The 11,732-nt window shown below is 34.5% G+C and overlaps 1 long non-coding RNA gene across 5 annotated transcripts in view; it reads left to right on the top strand.

Annotated features, from left to right (window-relative positions):
• LOC126764515 (uncharacterized) overlaps positions 1 to 11,732 on the top strand; it is a 36,686-nt gene that overhangs the window by 3,589 nt on the left and 21,365 nt on the right. For 2 of the 5 annotated variants that reach the window (XR_007668028.1, XR_007668024.1), the window contains exons 2-5: positions 35 to 137; positions 2,298 to 2,363; positions 2,429 to 3,695; positions 3,764 to 3,866. This is a non-coding gene — a long non-coding RNA (uncharacterized LOC126764515). Of the gene's footprint in view, positions 1 to 34; positions 138 to 2,297; positions 2,374 to 2,428; positions 3,696 to 3,763; positions 3,867 to 11,732 lie in introns of all 5 variants that reach the window. The other 3 variants (XR_007668026.1, XR_007668025.1, XR_007668027.1) reach the window with 3 other exon arrangements.

Raw genomic sequence — 11,732 nt, 5'->3', positions numbered from 1 at the left:
CATTTATATTATACCTTTTTATTTTATTTTACAGATAAAATGCAGAAAACAACCAGCAGTTGGAGAAAATGTATTGTTGGCTGCAACGAGGGAGGAAGAACATTTAGTTTTTCAAACAGTGGAACGGATCTCGAACGGTGAGTGAAAGACATTAAATAGTGCAAAAAGTGTTTGTGAATGTATTGAAGGGTCTACCTCCATCGGGACCGCAGGCTTGGGTTGGGTTGGCCTAGGTGGAGGTAGCACTTGAGTTTAAATATTTTTATTATAGATTTGATTTTTTTCGAACGAGTTTAATTCCCTTGGTACAAATACTTGTTTTTGGTTCATTTGGTTTCTTTGCGTTTGGCTTAAGCTACCTATATTCCTTGGGTTGATTGAATAGTTTCTTAGGTTAATGTTTTGTATTTCAAGACAGGAAGCGTATGCTTCGGGTAAGTTCTTGGGTCGTTGGATGACTAGCATCCTGGATAGTTCACCGTTTAGGCCTCTGATAAATACGTCAAGGGCTCGGTTCCTATAAGTTTCTAGTAGCACGCTACTAGTTTCTCTGGAATAGTCCTGTCCCTTTATTTTATTGATTATCAAAGATAATTGGTGATTAATTCGAGCATAGAACTGCTCTACGCTAAAGTGCTTTTGAGATAAAGATCCTAGTTCGTGTTCTAGGATCCTTTGGTCGCGTTTGTCTGCGTAGTGCAGTGACAAACAACTCTTGATTGTCCCCCAGTCGTCGTCAAATATATTATATGATATTAAGGCCGTATCCGCAGGACCTTTCAATTTTTGCCTAATGTGCCGTAAGATGGCTCTATAGAGTGGCTTCGTCCTTATCACCTCATAGTCCTGTAAAATAGATTCTACATTGTGGATCCAGGAGATAAATTGGATCGGGTCTCCTTCGAATGTCGGTAGGTTCTTTAAACTATCAGGCAATCTGCTAATTTCGGCTAGGTCTGCCTCTGTTAAGTGAATAAGGTTATTTGATTTATTCTATTGTTCAATATCTTAGCTTGCTCGATTTGCGCGCTTATAGCGCCTGTCAAGTGTGTGATGGCTTCTTGTACTTGCTCCATACTGAGGCTCACCAGTTTTTACAATTTTTTCTATTGCTAATTGTTATAATCTTGCTCTTATTACAATTTATTTTAAATTGCTCAATACATAAATTTGATTACAAAAAGGTGAATAACTTAATTTTACTTCTTACAACAGTATCGGGAGTATCAGCTTCTGCATCCTGATTTCGGGCGGTCCACTTGTTCCTTTTTGAGGTGTTTTACTCCGCTACTTGGGAGTGGATGACGTCACAGTTCAGGATTTGATTGTTGTCTTGGTGGTTTTGCACTTTTGTCTACACAGTTGAATATGCTGCGAGAATAATTTTCTCAGTTACACAGTTATTATTGTCGCATTAGAGTCACTTTGAGCACTTGGTGTTATGTCAGCTTTTCTACGTTGATTCCTTCTTGTTTAGGGGCAACAATAGTTTTTATTAATGCACAGTTTTGAGTCTCTTTGAGCACGTTTTTAGATAACAGCAGTTTTGTTAAGCTGCTTAGTTACTTACACGCGGATAAAAGAAGTTTTATCAATGTGCGTTTAGAGTTACTTTAAACACTTTGTTTATATAACAGCAGTTTCCTAACGCTGTTTTTTTTCTGCTCGCGGGCAACAACAATTTTATCAATGCGCGATTTTGAGTTTTCTAACGCTGCTTTTTTCAACCGATATAGACAATTTAAATTTGAAGTCTCGGGCGTCAGTTAATGCTGCCCACCAATAATATCAACACGCACCTTTGCTGCTGGCAAAAATTGAACTCTCTTTATTCAACAAATTTACTTAGTTTTTATAATCAAATTTTGCTTACTTACTAAAAACTTACATATGTACGAGTTCTTACTAGCTAGAACTTATTTCTATACATCAAATAATCATAACGTAAGCTAAAACCAGTGCGAACCTCAGTTTGGTTGTGAAACGGCTCACATTGCGGCGGCACGGTTTCCGCTTCGGTTTCCGCTTGTTATAGTGCCGACGAAATGTGTTTTTGTTATTGCAATTTTTGGAAATTAATTTTATTTGATTTAATTTTACTTGAGCAATGCAAAATATTGCTGAATTAGATTTTACTTACAAAATTGTCTGTATATTTTGTATATGTGCTAACTTTAATTTTATTTGGTTTAATTTTACTTGAGCAATGCAAAATATTGCTGAATTAGATTTTACTTACAAAATTGTCTGTATATTTTGTATATGTGCTAACTTGTATCCACCAATAATGGAGATAGTAGAGTCCTACAACGTAGCAGCAAACTAAAATTATTTTCTCGGGACATTATATGGATTGAGTAAAAGTAAATGCAGGTTATTTGCGTTGGTTTGAGTGAAATTAAAGTGATACCACTCTTGTCTCTTCCAGTAAATCAATGGGTACTTTATGGCATCAAAATATCGGTAACATTCGTCGGTGCTGTGGAATCAGCGGCTTCAACCACAACCGCTACCTCGTCCGTTAGTCGTCGCATCGTCGTTGACCATAAAATACACTTGTAAAAATTGTGGCTGTTCATTAAGTATTGGCAACAGAGATCCAATTTTGTGGTTTTCTTGGCCCCGCACTGTGAACGTCGTGGAAAATAATGATACCATATGAAAGCATTCGTTGTATTTTTTTACAAAGTTTAGGAACTGTCGAGATTTATCAGTTTCACCCGTGGCTACTGTAATCCAATGTTGCGTTCTATTCAAAACCACATGTTTCAAATACGCTCTAAGAATTTCAGACCCCTGACCTATACGCTGTGCGTTTGCCTTACTCCGAAAAGCTGTTTCATCAGATGTTTCTGATGCACCCTGAGAAGCTATTTGCATAGCATTTCCCCTGACGTCAAGCATAAACTTGTACAAAAGTTTCTCTAGCTTAGACTTCTGCCTGAAGTGCAGCTTGCTCACGTCTAAGAAAGATTCCATTTACGTTGCGAATCATAACTAGGTACTCAAAAAAAATGTCAAAAATAACTTAAACCTAAAAATATGTATGAAATATGAATCTATCGAAACAGCTATAGAACTTGTGGCTAAAATATTGCCACTATTAATAATTTTATCTAAATCCAGTTGAATAACAAAAAATAACTCAGTAATATAATTGTATGTATGTACATATGTGCAAAAGTGTTTAATAGATGGTTTAACAGATGATTTCCGTAAATATTGAAGTGATTTGAGACGCCCACTAGAGGCATGCCATAAACACGACTATGAACATGGATCACTCATGGCAGGGATGGGCACATTTTTAGCCCGCAAAGTTGGCAAAGTGCGCACGAGGGTTAGTTGAGGGGAATATCAGTTTACGGAGGGAAGGGCATAAGAAGTTTCGAAAAAAAGTCAATTACGTTTCTCCGTAACTTAATGTTCATCGAAGAATCAGAGATAAAGAGATGTTTAACTCCTCTCTCACTGGAAGTGAGAGAGCAATTGCTAAACGTCAAAACCACCTAAACTTCGACAGTTGATCGAGTTCAGGAGGTTTTGACGTTTAGCAATTGGAAAAGAGGGACGACCAGATCAAAATCTCGCCAAATTATTATTCGAAGGAAGACATTTTTCATTTTTTGACTCCATTTGTAACGGCCATTAGTTCGAAGAATAGCGAAAGCGGAGCAGCACGTAAGTTAAAAGATGTGAGTATATTTTAACTTTTATTAAATAAATTTGCATTTATATTATACCTTTTTATTTTATTTTACAGATAAAATGCAGAAAACAACCAGCAGTTGGAGAAAATGTATTGTTGGCTGCAACGAGGGAGGAAGAACATTTAGTTTTTCAAACAGTGGAACGGATCTCGAACGGTGAGTGAAAGACATTAAATAGTGCAAAAAGTGTTTGTGAATTTGTTAAAAATTTCGATGAAATTAGTGTTTCGATTGTGCAATGAAAATAGTAATTTCGGATTGGATTGAATTTCCGTGTGTTTTTAAGTGTTATGTGCTGAACAAGTAGAGCGCGACAGACTGCAAGCGACATCTGTCAAATATTAAAATACACACGTTCTTATGGACACAGTTATGTAGTCATGCAGCTGCCTCAATAACTGTGTCTTTAAGAATGTGTGTATTTTAAAATTTGACAAATGTCGCTTGCAGTCTGTCGCGCTCTACGTGTTCAGAGCTTAATTGTCAATTTGTTGCCATTGCCTTTAATTAACTAAATAAATTATTTTAAAGTAACGATTTATCTTTGAATATTTATGATATTTATAAAAATATCGTACTTTAAAATATTCATTATATATGACTTTTTGCACTATTATTATTATTAGTATTATTATTATACATATTTTATGATTTTATATAACATTTCGTATTTTATTTTGTTTATTTTAATAGGCGTAAGTGTTGGCTCAAACGTTTAGGTGTTTTTGAAGATCAAAATGAAAAAACACCTAAACACATTTTTGCGTGTGAGCGGCATTTTTCTGAAGAAATGCGTAACGCAAAAAAATTGCGTCCGATTGAAATGGGCGTTGAAGATTTTTTTCCCCAAATGGAAGGATCTGGCTCAAATTCAAACGGTGCATCGAGGCAGCTGCTTCCGCTTTTAGAAAGGGAAGACCGCGATAATATTTTAGAGCCTCTGCAACTTCTTGAGGGGGAACTACTAAATAGTAATGAAAAAGCCGCGCAAACAGTTAGGGGTCTGACAGCAGGGACAGATAGAAAAAAAAATTGAGGGAAGAGAATAGGATTTTAAAAATAAAATTAGATGAAAAAGAACAGGAGAATAGGAGTTTAAAAGCTCAGTTGGTCCAAATGGCTACTGAATTAGAAAGATGTAGGGAAATGTTAAGAAGTAGTTCATTCAGGGAAAAGTCAGATCCGCTTGAGATAGTTTGCAGCAAAGTTCCTCCTCAGTTAGGTGCTTGTATTAGGAGTAGTTTTCTTAATAGTAATCGCCAAAGTCAAGGTCGGCGATATGAAAGCTTTCTTAAAACTTTGGGTGTATTTTTTTTTTCGCCAATCGCTTACCGCTACCTAAAGCACCAACTCAGTATTCCCTCGGAAATTACATTACATAATTTTGTCGCAGATTGGCCTCGTTTCCCAGGTTGCACCCAAAGCAGCATAACGTCTTTACAAATTAGGAGTAAGGGATTTTCTTTCGAACAAAAGTTCATATCAGTTTCTTGTGATGAAATGCCATTTACAGTATGATAGAAAATTTGATAGGGTGATAGGTCTTGAAGATTATGGCGATGAAAATCGCACATCTAGAATAGCCACAACTGCAATGACCATAATGGTGCAAGGTTTATGTGGGGAACCTTACCGTTAGCTTATTTTTTTATTAGAGGCTCATGTAAAGGGGATGTCCTCAAGAAATATATTCTTGAAGCCATTACCCAACTTCAAAATATAGGGCTAGTTCCTTGCCATTTTGTTTGTGACCAGGGTACCAATTTTCTCTCTAAGTCGAGTTATAGGTGTGCGCATAAATTAACCGATTCTCATATTTACTCCAATACCTTTCAAAAAATGAATACGGTCGCTTCAGGTATGCTTTCTCTTTACAGCTTTATTAATACCGCGGATTTCGTTTCCTTTTTCAATAAATTATTCGATATTTTTAATAGTAATTTCACTGGGGCCATTGTACCCACTAAAAAGTTTTTATAAGTTCCCCAGAGCAAAACCAGTTTTTAGATGAGGCAGAAAAAGTTTTAAAAACAATTCGGGTCGTAGATGAGTAAGGAAACAACACAACAAATAATTTCAATTTTATTAAGGGGTGGTTAATTAATATTAATAGTTTAAGACGATTGTGGCGATTGCTGTCACACTCAGGATTTCCTTACCTAAAGACAAGACGACTATGTCAGGACAGCTTAGAACATTTTTTGGTCAGATTAGAAGTAGGGGAGGTACTAGAGTTACACCTTTCATGTTCTCTAGTTTATTTAGGAAGTCGTGGGGTTTACGTTACGTAAATATCGTAGCAAAAGGTAACTGTGAGCTGCATTTAGAACCCGAAGCCACAGTTATTTCAGAACATAGCCATAATGTTCTTCTTCGTTTTAAGTAACCTTTCTTGGCAGGATTTCCAGGGTTTACCACGGCCCGAACACTCCATTGTTAGATCCATTACTTTAGATAGTAGTTTAGAAGTTAACTTTTTAAAGGAAAATGCTTTTAATTATTTTTGCGGCTACCTTTATTTGAAAATTTTTAAAATGCACATTACCTTACACATTGCCTCCTGCCATTACCTTATTTAGGAGATGAAATTCTTTCTGATGAATTCATCTTCATACACCAAAACCAGATCGATAAATGCAACTTAGTGAAGCCGCCTCAAGAATTTGTTGCATTTATTAATAATTTAGAAATAAAATTTGTTGAGGAATTTGACAGAAATTGTCATAAAAAAGGATTAGGAGAAATTCTTTTTATTAAATTAAAAGATATTAGGCCCTTCTTGTGTTGTGAAGACTGTGACCCAAAGGTAGTTTTTGCTCTATTTATTAGAATTAGAATTTCTTTTGTGACAAAATTTTTAAATAAAGATTTATCTTTACCCAATTTTAAGAATAAAATTTTGTGTGTTTCACATTTGTAGTTTTTATTTTCCTTTTTTAGTGGTTGCAATGAGCTAAATATTTTATACTAAAATAAGATTTTTTAAGCAGATTCGCATTAAGAGGCTCTAAAGTTAGAACGATAAAGATTAGAAAGTTTTTAATTACAAATTAGAATTTGGGGCTTAAATATTGACATTTGTATATACGTCTATTTTTATAGTTTTAAGTATTATAGTATTAAGATACTGTGATATGAAGTGATATTTTTTTGTTATTTTTTGTTATACTATTATATATGAGTTGCTATCGTTTTGTTTTTTTATGTAAATAAATTTTTAATGGGTGATATAGGCCTACTGGGGAACCGAGCACCCAAAAATAACTTCGGTAACGCGCCCTTTTGCATACCTTATAGGTGGTGTGGAAAGTGCGAATTGGGTGTTTTATTCAAAATGCCAGAAAAATAGCTTTTTTCTGATCTGACTACAATGAAAAATGTCATGAAAAACGCTAATTTTGAGGCGCTCTCACACTGGAATAAGTTTAACATCCTCTTATTCCTGGCAGAATGGTTGCGGCAATACTGACATTGTACACAAATTAAAGAGCGGAAGTTTACTTCATATCGGAACTGTACAGTTGTGTGAACAAAAAGAGGCAAAATTGCAGGTTTTGGAGTTTCGCATTAATATTTGTTATACTCTCGCAAAAGTGGTTGTTTGTAAGTCCTAAAACTAAAAGAGTCAGATATAGGGTTATATATACCAAAGTGATCAGGGTGACGAGTATAGTTGAAATCCGGATGTCTTTCTGTCCATGCGTCCGTCTGTCCGTCCGTCCATGCAAGCTGTAACTTGAGTAAAAATTGAGATATCATGATGAAACTTGGTACACGTATTTCTTGGCTCCATAAGAAGGTTAAGTTCGAAACGAAAACTTATAAAGTGTCATAACTAAGCCATAAATAAAGATATTAAAGTGAAATTTGGCACAAAAGATCGCATTAGGGAGGGGCATATTTGGACGTAATTTTTTTTGGAAAAGTGGGCGTGGCCCCGCCAAACCAAAAACCATATCTCAAGAACTACTTCACCGATTTCAATGAAATTCGGTATATAATATTTTCTTAACACCCTGATGACATGTACGAAATATGGGTGAAATCGGTTCACAACCACGCCTTCTTCCAATATAACGCTATTTTGTATTCCATCTGAAGCCTTCTCTGTATAATATATACATTAGGAACCAATGATGATTGCGGTAAATGACGGATAATGAAATCTCGATTATCACTTTATCATGCGAGATAAAAAATATAAAAAATGTATAAAATGTTCAGTGACACCCGAACTTAGCCCTTCCTTACTTGTTTTTATTTGCCTTTGCATGGTGGGAAGTTCTAATCACTGGTAGGTAAAAATTATATGAGTTATATTTGTATCTAAAAACTATTTTATTTAATAAAAAAAACAGCACATTTTAAAACTTCACTACACCTTATGGTAGTTCCTATTTTGTTCACACCATTGTACATGTGATAGAGCTGTTAATGGTGGTGATGCCAGTTGTAAAAATTCATTTTAGCTACAATTGGGAAAACTTTTATCTAGTTGTGGGCTTTTATACGTACATATGCAAGGCAGTTTTATATATCTGCATATCTGCATAAGGAAAGATACTTGTGACCAATTTATATATTTTGTTTAAACATATTGCAGTTCCATTTTATGAAAATGCTCATATAAATATATTATTTGTGATATTTTCAGTTTGGTTGTATTATCAAAATATTCAAAGAATTGAGGTTTTTTTCTATAATTGTTCTGTTAAATTTTAAAAATTTAAGTTGCCTCTGGAAATGTATTAAAATAATAACACGCGCTATAGAAAGGGAACACATATGTAAGTATTTTCAAAAATATAAGAAATCATCAAATAAAAATATATTTGCGCGGTATGGCATTATTGATTGAGAGTGGCTAAGCACACAAATAGAATACAAACGCTGATGGCAGAAACATCGTATTTCGCTTCTCCCTCCGCTACGAGCGGCAAGCGTTTTGATTTCGAACAATGTTGCCATTACTCAATACGCATATGTAGTTTTGCACACATCTAACTTTTCAATTATAATTTTTTATAATATAAAATATCAAAACTGAAATCAAACTAGTAAAACTAGCTTATATATTTATAAATAATAGCATTCGATTCTGATTTTGAGTAAGTTTAAGAAAATTTCAAATATATTGAAGACAATTTTTTTTATAATTACTACAGTATATCGAGCTTGGCAACCCTGCGTTGTGAGAGAGCAATCAGCTCAGTCGTTTCTATGGGGAAAATCGCAAGTCGTTAGAAATTCGACGGTAAGCGGGTGGTAGAAGCGTTGTTGGGTAATTATTTACATTGCGCTCTCATAAGATTCATTTGTGTATATGCGTTTGAAGACAGTGGTTCAGAAACTGAATTTATTATAATTTAAATCTGCCGAAATGTCATCAGTGGGGAAAGCAGTGCCCAAAATTTAAAAAGAAAAATTAATCCATTTAATGTGGAATTGGAAGAAAAGTATTTATGTCAGGAAAGTTCTGGTAGCATACAATGTCTGATATGTAAAAAACATATTCAGATGAAAAAATACAATATTCAAAGGCATTATGAAGCGCATCACGAAGAATATGATAGGTATACAAGCGAATCCCGTACCAATTTTTTAATGAACTTAAAGTCGTAGGCAACATTAAAGCAAAGGTTTGTAGGTTATTAAGTTGTTCCAAATATGGTATTATCTGGAATATTGTACTTTTAGGAGTGTTCTTTTGATAGTAATGGTGCAATCTATGTTAGCTATGCGATTGCACTTAAAATGGTGTTAGGTAACCATCCATTTTCCGATGGAGATTTCATTAAAGAATACATTTTGGAAGCAGCTGGAACTTTAACTAAAGAACATCTTCCGAAGTATCAAAAAATCTGCTTATCCCGCCGAACCATTGCACGAAGAGTACAGGATATGGCAAGTCATAGTGAACGGCAATTAAAGAACCGAATTTCCACCTTTACTTCTGTATCTTTGGCTCTAGACGAGAGTACGGATGTAAATGATATTGCACAGTTGGCTGTATTCATTCGGGGCACAGATATTGAGTTCAATATCACAGAAGAGTTGCTGGACCTAATACCTATGAAAGGGACTACAACAGGAGAAGACATTTTAATGCCGTTATGAATTGCGCTGCTGATAAGGGCTTAGACTGGAGCAAAGTGCATAGTGTGGCGACAGATGGTGCTAAATCAATGACGGGTCACAAAAGCGGGTTTATAGGCAGGCTTAGAAGCAAATTTAGTCTAGAAAAGTATAACGACTTCATTGCGGTACATTGCTTGGTACATCAGGAAGCCCTATGTGCTAAGTCATTATCTTTTGCACATGTAATGGATGTTGTCGTTAAATGTGTCAATTTAGTGAAATCTCATGGCCTCAATCATCGTCAGTTTAAAGAATTTCTTGAAAGTATAGAGCGTGATTTTGGGGACATACCATATTACTCAGAAACACAATGGCTAAGTCGTGGGAAAACACTTTCAAGATTCTACGATTTAAGGTTATCAATTTCGAACTTTCTGGTAATGTTTTGTGTACGTCGTAAACGGATATATATAATATGTATAATGTTTTGATTTTATTCTATGGGAATTAAAAAAAATTTAGCCTTTTTAGCTGATATTACGCAACATCTTAATGATTTCAATTTGATATTGCAAGGAAAGCATAACTTAATTTTCGACATGAGTGACGCAATCAAAAGCTTTAAAAGGAAGCTTGAACTTTGGAAAGAGCAGTTTGCTGCAAGCAATTTTAATTTTTTTCCTCGTCTAAGGGCATTAGGTGAAAAACAACCGCTGAACGTTGAAAAATATTGTTGTGAGCTTTCAAATGTATTAGTTGAATTCTGTGAAAGATTTACAGTATTAAACACACTTCAAGAAAGTTTTGACATTTTCGTAGCTCCTTTTACCTTCAATGTTCGCAATGCACCACAGGAGTTACAGCTTGAGCTAATAGATCTGCAGTGCTCTACTATTTTAAAAAATAAGTTTGCGCAAACTTCAGACAGAATTAATTTTTATAAAGATCTTTTTGTAAAGAAATGTCCTTGTTTGAAACTTTTTGCTTCGAAAATTATATCTATGTTTGGAAGCACATACACATGTGAACAATTTTTTTCAATAATGAAGTTAAGCAAACATAAAATAAGAAGTAGGTTATCTGATTTAAATTTTGGTACAATAATGCGCGTAGCTACAGCAAATGAGATAAAACCAAACATAGAATTTATTATGTCAAATAAACTAAATTAAATGCTGTCATAAAGACATATTAAAAAAGTTATTACTAAAATAAAATATTTATTATACTTATTGTTATTTGTCTTACATTTTATAAATTTATAGTAGTTACAAAGAAACTTAAAATTGTTAGGCAATTTTACAGTTATTACCCACAGTACAACTTCCCATATATGCGCGCGCTCTCATTTGTAAACATGGTGTGGCAAAATACGTTGCTCTCATTTGTAAATATGGAGTGGTAAAATACGTTGCTTTCACTTCCCTCTTCATGTTTGCCCGCGATGATCCCCAAAAATGTGCACTCGTGCCCGCATGGGCAAAATGCCACTGAGGGCTAATATGCTCTCCCTGACTCATGGTATGGACAGCATTTTCATCAAACGGCAAGTCCAAAATATGGAAAACAAACTCATTGATTTTTCTCTTCAACCCTTGGAAAATTGCATTGCTGGAGTGGCGTCCTTTAAGCCCAGTTTTGAATCCGCTCGAAGATCTGTGGGAAATTATTGCAGGCAAAAGGTATGCATCTTTCAAGCAATATGACGGTTTTAAACAACAAAAAATGCAACAAATAAAGACAAAATTCATATGTGCATGCCAAAAAACTGATGAAGTGAATGTCTCATAGTCTCCAATTGGTGAAATCTCTTTATAAAAAATTCAATACTAATTGATTTATAATTTTATATAAATAAATAATTTTTTGCATATACAAATATTTTAACTGAGAAAACTATTTGAATATAATTTTGTTGCGAAATATTCAGTTCTTTTAATTATG

Source organism: Bactrocera neohumeralis, unplaced genomic scaffold (genome assembly GCF_024586455.1).
Source record: "Bactrocera neohumeralis isolate Rockhampton unplaced genomic scaffold, APGP_CSIRO_Bneo_wtdbg2-racon-allhic-juicebox.fasta_v2 cluster09, whole genome shotgun sequence".
Lineage (NCBI taxonomy): Eukaryota > Metazoa > Arthropoda > Insecta > Diptera > Tephritidae > Bactrocera > Bactrocera neohumeralis.
The sequence above is the reverse complement of the archived record's forward strand: the minus strand, read 5'-3'. Positions and strand labels throughout refer to the sequence as shown.